We start from the raw sequence: 7,917 nt of genomic DNA, 5'->3' as shown, positions 1-7,917 counted from the left end.
TTTTTATTTCTTTACCGCTTTTCCTCGAGATCAAAGCGGTTCACATACGGTAAAATTATATGACATATGTCATATTACAGTATAAAAACGGTTACAACAATCTGGTAAAACATGTTTAAAAACAACATATTAAAACAATCAAGACTATAGAATTTATAAAGATCTTAATCTGATTGGGGAATACTTTTTTAGAGAGAATCAGGAGGATAAGCTTGCTGGAAGAGATGGGTTTTTACTGCCTTTTTAAAGGCTTCCAGTGTACCACTGAGACGAATCTCTTCCGGGAGTGCGTTCCACTATTGCTGTATAAGCTCTTTGGTGAGTTGCTACCAATCTCTCCTTGGGGTGTTCAAGTAACAAGTTAGTCTCAAAGGTGCTACAAGATCCCTTTGTATACTCAAAAAAGCATTGTTAAAAATCAACAAAATGCAAAAGTTAAAACACAATTAAACAATCAGAAAAAACAAAGCCAGGTTAAAATATATATACGGTAATTAAAACACACACACACCAGCAGAACCAATCAGCAATATCCAGTGCATTGTGTAAGATGGGTTTTATCATTCCTGCAATGCCTATTGTGTGTGAGAAGAAAGTAGGAAGAGTGTCAATCTAACCTCTCTGGGAAGGGAGTTCCAGAGGCCTGGGAACAGCTACTGAGAAGGCCCTGTCCGGTATTGCCAGCAGATGTGTACTTGTCAAGGATGTGGGACGGATAAAAAAAGCCTCCCCTGCAGATCTCAGAGCATGGGCTGGTTCATGAGAGGGAATACAATCCTTCAAATAACCTGGACCTGATCTATGTAGGACTTTACAGTTTGCAATCAGCACTTTAAATTGTGCCCAGAATGCTCTTCAAAGATAGCCCTGCATGGAGTGCAGTACATTGATCCAACTGAGATTGAAGTGAACTTTGGCAGAAAAATGAAATGGACACTCTGATAGAAAGAATTTCTGCACATGAGGATAGCCTTTGTCATTACACTAGCAAAGAGCGCACTCAGTAATGAAAAGTCACTTTCACTGTAAAGTATTGTAAACAAACCTTGTCCTCACAGATAATATGTTCATTTTTCAGGTGCCAAAACTTTATTCCTTTAGGAGATTTTGAGATCTGAGTTGCTTAGCAAAAGTAAATTATTCTACCATTAATTTGTTGGTCACCTAAAGGGAAGGTATTTTTTATGGCTTGCAGCAAAGACATCCAGGCTAGATGATGGCAAGGTGGATTGAAATATCAAAGCTAGACTTGGTTTAAAGAGTGATATGTGATGTGCTACCTACTTTGGAGAAACTGAAAAGAAAAAAAAATGTTTTGTTTCTAGCAAATACTAGGAAGAAAAAAAGTTTGGTCTTGGGTTTTAGTCCATTGAACATAAATCCTTCATATTATATAAAAATACCAAAATATCTTAGATGACAAAACAGCACTTAATGAACAATTGTCACAAATAACTGTAGCAAGAATGGGAAACTGCAATTTAAATTTCAGCTGCAGAAAAATAACTTAAGATGGAAAACAGCAAATGAATACATGTAGTCAATTTACCTATGTAATACCCAAATGATATAAAATGTACATAAATATCTCCAAGTTCATTTTATCATTTGTTTTGAAAAATAAATGCCATTTTACAAGAAAGTTTGGTTAAGCAAAGTATTTCCTGAGACCAAAATCCAATAAATTAGTCCTTAATCCTTGTTATTTTCTTAGTCTTAAATCTAATCATTAGTCCCGAGCAGAGTAGACCCATTGACTATGAATCACATTTGTTGACATGTATTGATTCCAGGTGGCTTGCTTTGATTGGGACTCACAAGTGAATTTAGTCCAGTTTCAAAAAAACACCTTAGCGGCATCATCAAGTTAAAACATCAGGTTGAAAGTTGCTCATTCCATTCTAACTTCAAATTATTGAGCAAGCCATGCAATACTTTCATTCAATGTTCTCTCTGTTTTTCTCACATGGTGAGTGTTGAAGAGGTTGTAGCTACAATTGAAAAGGGTTCAGAAGTAAGTCTATAGGTGTTTGTTTGTTTTTCTCTCCTTCTCTTACAAGAGAAAAGCTGTACATGTGTGAAATAACCTATGTACTCGAGGGACAATTTTCTTTGGAAGCAGGGCCTGTGCAAATTACCAGTCAGTGCTGATAAGATTAAAAAGCACCATTGTCCTGACTGATACCCCTCGATACCATCTTAACTGAGAACAAAAACAGCAAAATGCAGGCCTCTAACATCTTCAATTTGTTCTCCTGTATGCTTGATGAAGAAGCCAGTGGAGCTTTGAAAGCTTGCATCATTTGTTTTGTGCATTTTGGTTTGTTCAATAAGGGTATGAATGTTTGGTGGATTCTTAATGTTATTAGGTTGGTTACCTGTAATTGATGTTCTTTGAGTGGCGTCGAACTCCATTATTTCTGCAGTGTGGATACATCTTTTGTAGATACTTCAGGTTCATCCATTCCCGTGGAATTAAATAGCTTCCTCTGGAAACGCCCCCCCCCCCCGGCCACCTATGTCAGCTTTAGTTTATATTACAAGGCCAGGAAGAACATAAATTGAGACTTTCCTGTATGTTCACAGCTATAGTTTTGCACTAAAGTGCTTAGGTTTGGTAGGTATAGTAATCTACCCAAAGTGAAAGAAACAATTTTTTTGTCTCCAAGAAAGAACAACCAACATAGCACAGAAGTCAAATACTGTGATATTAAAGTAGTTCCTGATATAACTCACTTCTGTTTGCGAAGTAGTTTAGGAAAATGTTCTATATTGATTTGTGCTTTAAACTACAATTGTATGATTCCTTAAGGGAAGCCATGGATGTTTGCATGAATCTGTCATTGGCAATCTCGTATCAGTGTCTTTCTACTATGATATCACATCACCAGTTTTCTTCTAAAATTGGCCTTTGAAGTAGATGGAGAAGCTGGCAGCTTAAAAGAACAAAATCCTGATTTCAACATTTAAAATATGGGCCTGCATGCTCTGCCCTTCATGTTGGTTGTAAAAAAATGTATTGAAAGATTTTTCTTCAGAATTGTGGCAGAGAATTGAAGCCCTATGCAATAGATAAATTCCTTCTTGCACAGTTATAGATCACTCCCTTCTAGATTGTTGCAAAACCATACATTTTTCACATGCTGGCAAAAAATGCTTCTTCTACAAACAGTGCCTGCCATAAATCATAGATGTTTTCTCTTGGGGACCCTACCTTTCATGGTTAAATGCATGAGTGTATACCACTTTACAGATCTGGCTAGATTAGTGTTTTTCTTTTCTTCCACAACACATATTTAAGTAAAAGTGCTCAATCTCTCCTAGTTCTGTCCTTTCTGTATTTTGTTTTTGATAAAAGCAAAAATAAATCAATGTCTATCAATGTCTATGTGAGATCAAAACTAAAATGAGGTGAATTTGCAGCAAAGAAACAGTATGTGGTCAGAACTCAATTCATAATGGTTAGTGTATGAATGATATGGGATACACTTAAGAATAATTAATAGTGATGACAATTATTGGGATGTTCATTTGTTCATCAAGCATGCATTCACACATTCTCTCTCCCTCTCTCCCTCTACCACTGGTGCATATAAGGAAATCTAATCACTAATATTTCTCTCCCTCCTGATTACAGAGAACATTCTCCTCCATTTAAGATAAGCATTGTTGTTCCCTAGCAACTAGCATTCCTTGCCATTTGCTGTGCTGATTGTGGGTACTGGGAGTTGTAGTCTGTCAATATCTGAAGAGGGATATCAAAAGAGGGGCTTCCCATATGTCAAGACTGATCCTTAAAAAAAAAAAAGACCTGGTATTCACCAGTATGAAATCAACACAGAATCATGTGGATTAAGTGCAGAAGGCTTGGATGTAAGTGCAGAAAGAGATACCCATAGCAGTCTTAGGGCCAAAACAAATGGCCCTAAAGAGGCGGCTGTATGCCACCCCTTTCAGCACTTGAGCATGCCACAGGCCCAATCTGGTGTTTTTCCAGCCCAAAAAGAAGCTGCAAAATGCCATGTTCTTTCCACTGAGGCAGCTTCTTTTCGACATTTCTGTGGAGCTGCCTGTGTAAAACGCCTAGCTGCAGAAACAGCATGACACTATTCACTTTGTGATCAGTGGGGCAGTGTGATGCTGGCTTGGGGGTGGCATCAGGACATGTGCCATACATGTGCCATGCCCCCACATGACCCCAAAGCCAGCGCTTTTTACCAGTCTGTTTTGGCCCTTAGTTTCTTTTTATTCCATGTCCTTTTACAATATTCCCACTCTAAGCCAGCTATTTATACCTTCCTTATATACAGCCACTATCTTCCCAGTTCTTTCACCGACTTAGCAAAAATTTACCCAGATACAGACCACTCAGATGCCCTGATGGTAAATCAGTATTTCCCTTGTCAAATGTGCTTTATCTTGGCAGTGATGATCGCAAAAACTGGTAAAGCCACCTCAAAGTGTTTACCTCCAGACTTATTTGAGAACCAAGCGGGAGAGTGGAACTTGCAGGAAAAGAGGTGAAAGACTTAGGCTGCATCTGGACTGCATAAACAGTCCAGTTTGACACTGCTTTAATTGCCATGCCCCATCCTATAGAACCCTGGGATTCGTAGTTTGTCATGGCACCAGAGCTCTCTGACAGAGAAGGCTAAATGTCTCACAAAACTGCAATTCCCAAATTCTATAGCATTGAGCCATGGCCAGTAAAGCTGTGTCAAACTGAATTATTACTGTAGTGCAGATGTAGCCTTTCTCTAATGTAGCCTTGCTTTAATAAGGACATATCAAGAATAGTCTTAGTAAACAGGGCCACATCAGATAAAATCAAGTTAAAAAGAATGTAGTTTGAGTGTACAAGTTATGCCTAGATTAAAGGAAGCCTTGTCAGGAACAAGAAGAATTTCCAGTGAGGTCTTTGACAGGTGGCTGTTCCCCTGTGGCAGACAACAGAGGGATATTTTTTTAGCTAGAGTTGAAGAGCTGATCTGCACTTTGCCCTTTCCTGCTGGAACAGCTGTCTATATTCCTTAATGAATTCCTTTCCACTCCTTTTACTCCTGGCTTCTACAAGGAGGAGGGGATGGAGATGCTACTGAGGACTTGATCTTAAAACCTGATGAAGGTGGAAGTGCTATGTCCTTAGGCTAGGAAGACATTGAAGATGGGTTGGGTGGCTTATATTTTCACATCTGTTTCTTCCTAAGAGAAACATGGAGGTGGAAAGTTCAGGGCCATGGCAAAGGTATTGTCAACATCTAAGTCAAAGGAAAAGATAGTAGTCATGCTGCAATTTCTCTCTAGCCTGTGCATTTCTTTAAGTGAAATGCTGGGTGAAAGGAGGAAGGAGTTCATAATACACAAATCAAGAATATTGTTGTGTGCCTTCAAGTTTTTTCCAGCTTATGGCGATCCTAAGGTGAACCTATCATGGGTTTTTCTTGGCAAGATTTGTACAGTTACAATAAAATAATCTGTGCATGAAACAACGTCTTCCCCTTTCAGTTGTATAAACAACAAGGTGACATATGATAGACATTGGTACATATTGATTTGTGTCTTTCTGTCATGAATAATGTAAGCAAGTATGTGTGCACCATCTTGATTAATGTTTTTTTTTCAAAAAATCCATGCAGGAAGATGGTGTCAGTCTTGTCGTGTTAGTTCTTTTTAAAGGCCTGATACAGACAGCCAAAATAAAGCTGCTTCGAGTCACTTTGGAGGTATGGTGTTTCAATGATACATGCGTCCTAAGAGTCCAGAAGCCACACCAAAGCCATGATCCAGTCCTAAGGACTGGAGTGCAGCTTTGGTGCAACTTCCAGACTCTTAGGACGCATGCATCATTGAAACACCATACCTCCAAAGTGACTTGAAGCAGCTTTATTTTGGCCGTCTGTATAGGGCCAAAGTTATTATTTTGAACTAAGGCCTGTTCCAGACTGCCAAAATAAAGCGGCTTCAGGTCTCTTTGGAGGTGTGCTGTTTAAATGATGCATGCATCCTAAGAATTCGGAAGCTGCACCAAAGCTGCACTCCGGTGCTTAGGAATGGAGTGTGGCTTTGGCACGACCTCCAGACTCTTAGGACCCAGGCATCATTTAAATAGCATACCTCCAAAGAGACCCAAAGCAGCTTTATTTTGGCAGTCTGTAACAGGCCTAAGAGTTCTTAGTATCTTCTGGGGTTTTGTTCCAGGACCTCCCATGGGGACAAAAATCTATGGATGCTCAAAACTCATTAAATACAGTGGCATAGAAATGGTGCCCCTTATATGAAATAACAAAATCAGGGTTTTCTTTTTTGAAATATCTATATATGTATTCAAACTATGGATGTTTGAATCCATGGATAAGGGATCAATGGATATGAAGGGCTGACTATAGTAGATAATAGTAGTAGTACAGCAAAAAGAGATGTCAACATATTTTGGCTGGCGTTGGACACTTGCAGGCATGAGTTATTACCTCTCCCATAAGTGATAGGGTTTGTCCTTGACCTCAGGCTGTGCTTTTGAAACATTTATTTGAGGCTAAGAATAACCCCCTGCTGTCATGGCATTTCAGATGCCTTGGAAGTGCACACAGAAACAATTGCCCAGTTTGGAGCTGCAAGGGGGGAGTTGCAATGCAGTTGTGATGACTCTCAGAGAGAGGGTCTCAGAAGACCATCTCAGCTACAGATGATGGTGAATCCTGACTTCTCTAGCTGTAGTTTGGAGAGAAAGACAGGAATTCATTAAGGTGCTTGAAGAATCATAAATGTCCAGTGTAAAACCAATCTCTACAGAAAAGCTGAGGTTTCTTTATTTTATTAAAAATGCACTCTCCAAATTCTTTGAAAGCATGGCATCAAAATAAGTCCCAAACGTCTCTTCTAGCACCTGAGGGGAAGGGTGCTGCTTTTATTAGAGCAGTATAAAATCTAGCCCTAGCCGTTCTCTGAATTTTGGAAGTGGAGAAGGAACCATTCCTATAGCTGTGCTGTGCTTGCAGGAGTGATCAGCATCTCCAAAGTGCAACTCAGCAGTGGAAACTATCCTTGCTGCCCACACTATATCCAAGACAAGGAAGAAAGCTGTGGTTCATCGGAATTGCTAGGGCAACAAGATTCAAAGACAAATTACCACCTTCTAGTGTTTTCTGGTACTTTTCGCATTTTGCAGTGACCAATGCACAGATAGGAAGTTTACAACTAGATCTTGAACATACTGTACATTAAAATCTAGACTTTCCCTTCTTAAATTTGGGATATTGTGACACTAAAACCAAATTCATACTCCTAGATAGAGGGCAGTCAAACTGAAAAGAAAGCTGTGCATAAGATTTCAAAGAAAGAAAGAAAAATGAACCTTTGTTGTGGGAAATTTCACCTGTAGCCAAATGCGTGTGTGTATTTTACAGGATAGAAAGCAGAGTATCAAAGTCAGCCACTTAGAAGAACAATGTGATGGATTGAGGTCCTTTCAATATGGAATTTAAAAGAAGAGGCCCTCTATTAGGTTTTAGTGTAACTGGACAAACTGTTCATTTAACTTCGAATAATATATGACCTCCTATTGAACTGAAAATGGAAGCAAATAGAAATGTAGCTCAATTTTTATTTTATTTGAAATGTACTTCTGTAGTTCTCCAAATGCTTTGGAAGTGCAACATCAAAATAAGTCCTATGCTTCTTTTCTAGCACTTGAGGAAATACGCGCTGCTTGTATTGTATTTTATTTGTATTGTATTGTATTGTATTTTGTATGGCTTTGTTTATTGTATTGTTGTATTGTATTGTTATGTTGTATGTATTGTTATGAAACTGCTGTTCACCGCCCTGATTTCTTAGAAGGGCGGTATATAAATAAATTATTATTATTATTATTATTATTATTATTATTATTATTATTATTATTATTATTATTATTATTAT

The 7,917-nt window shown here is 38.5% G+C and overlaps 1 protein-coding gene across 5 annotated transcripts in view; it reads left to right on the top strand.

Annotated features, from left to right (window-relative positions):
* Positions 1–7,917, top strand: part of CHID1 (chitinase domain containing 1) — a 165,564-nt gene that overhangs the window by 155,520 nt on the left and 2,127 nt on the right. The gene's annotated exons all lie outside the window — the stretch shown is intronic.

This window comes from Sceloporus undulatus, chromosome 1, assembly GCF_019175285.1.
Source record: "Sceloporus undulatus isolate JIND9_A2432 ecotype Alabama chromosome 1, SceUnd_v1.1, whole genome shotgun sequence".
NCBI classification, from domain to species: Eukaryota; Metazoa; Chordata; class Lepidosauria; order Squamata; family Phrynosomatidae; genus Sceloporus; species Sceloporus undulatus.
This window is presented reverse-complemented; position numbering and strand designations above follow the sequence as displayed.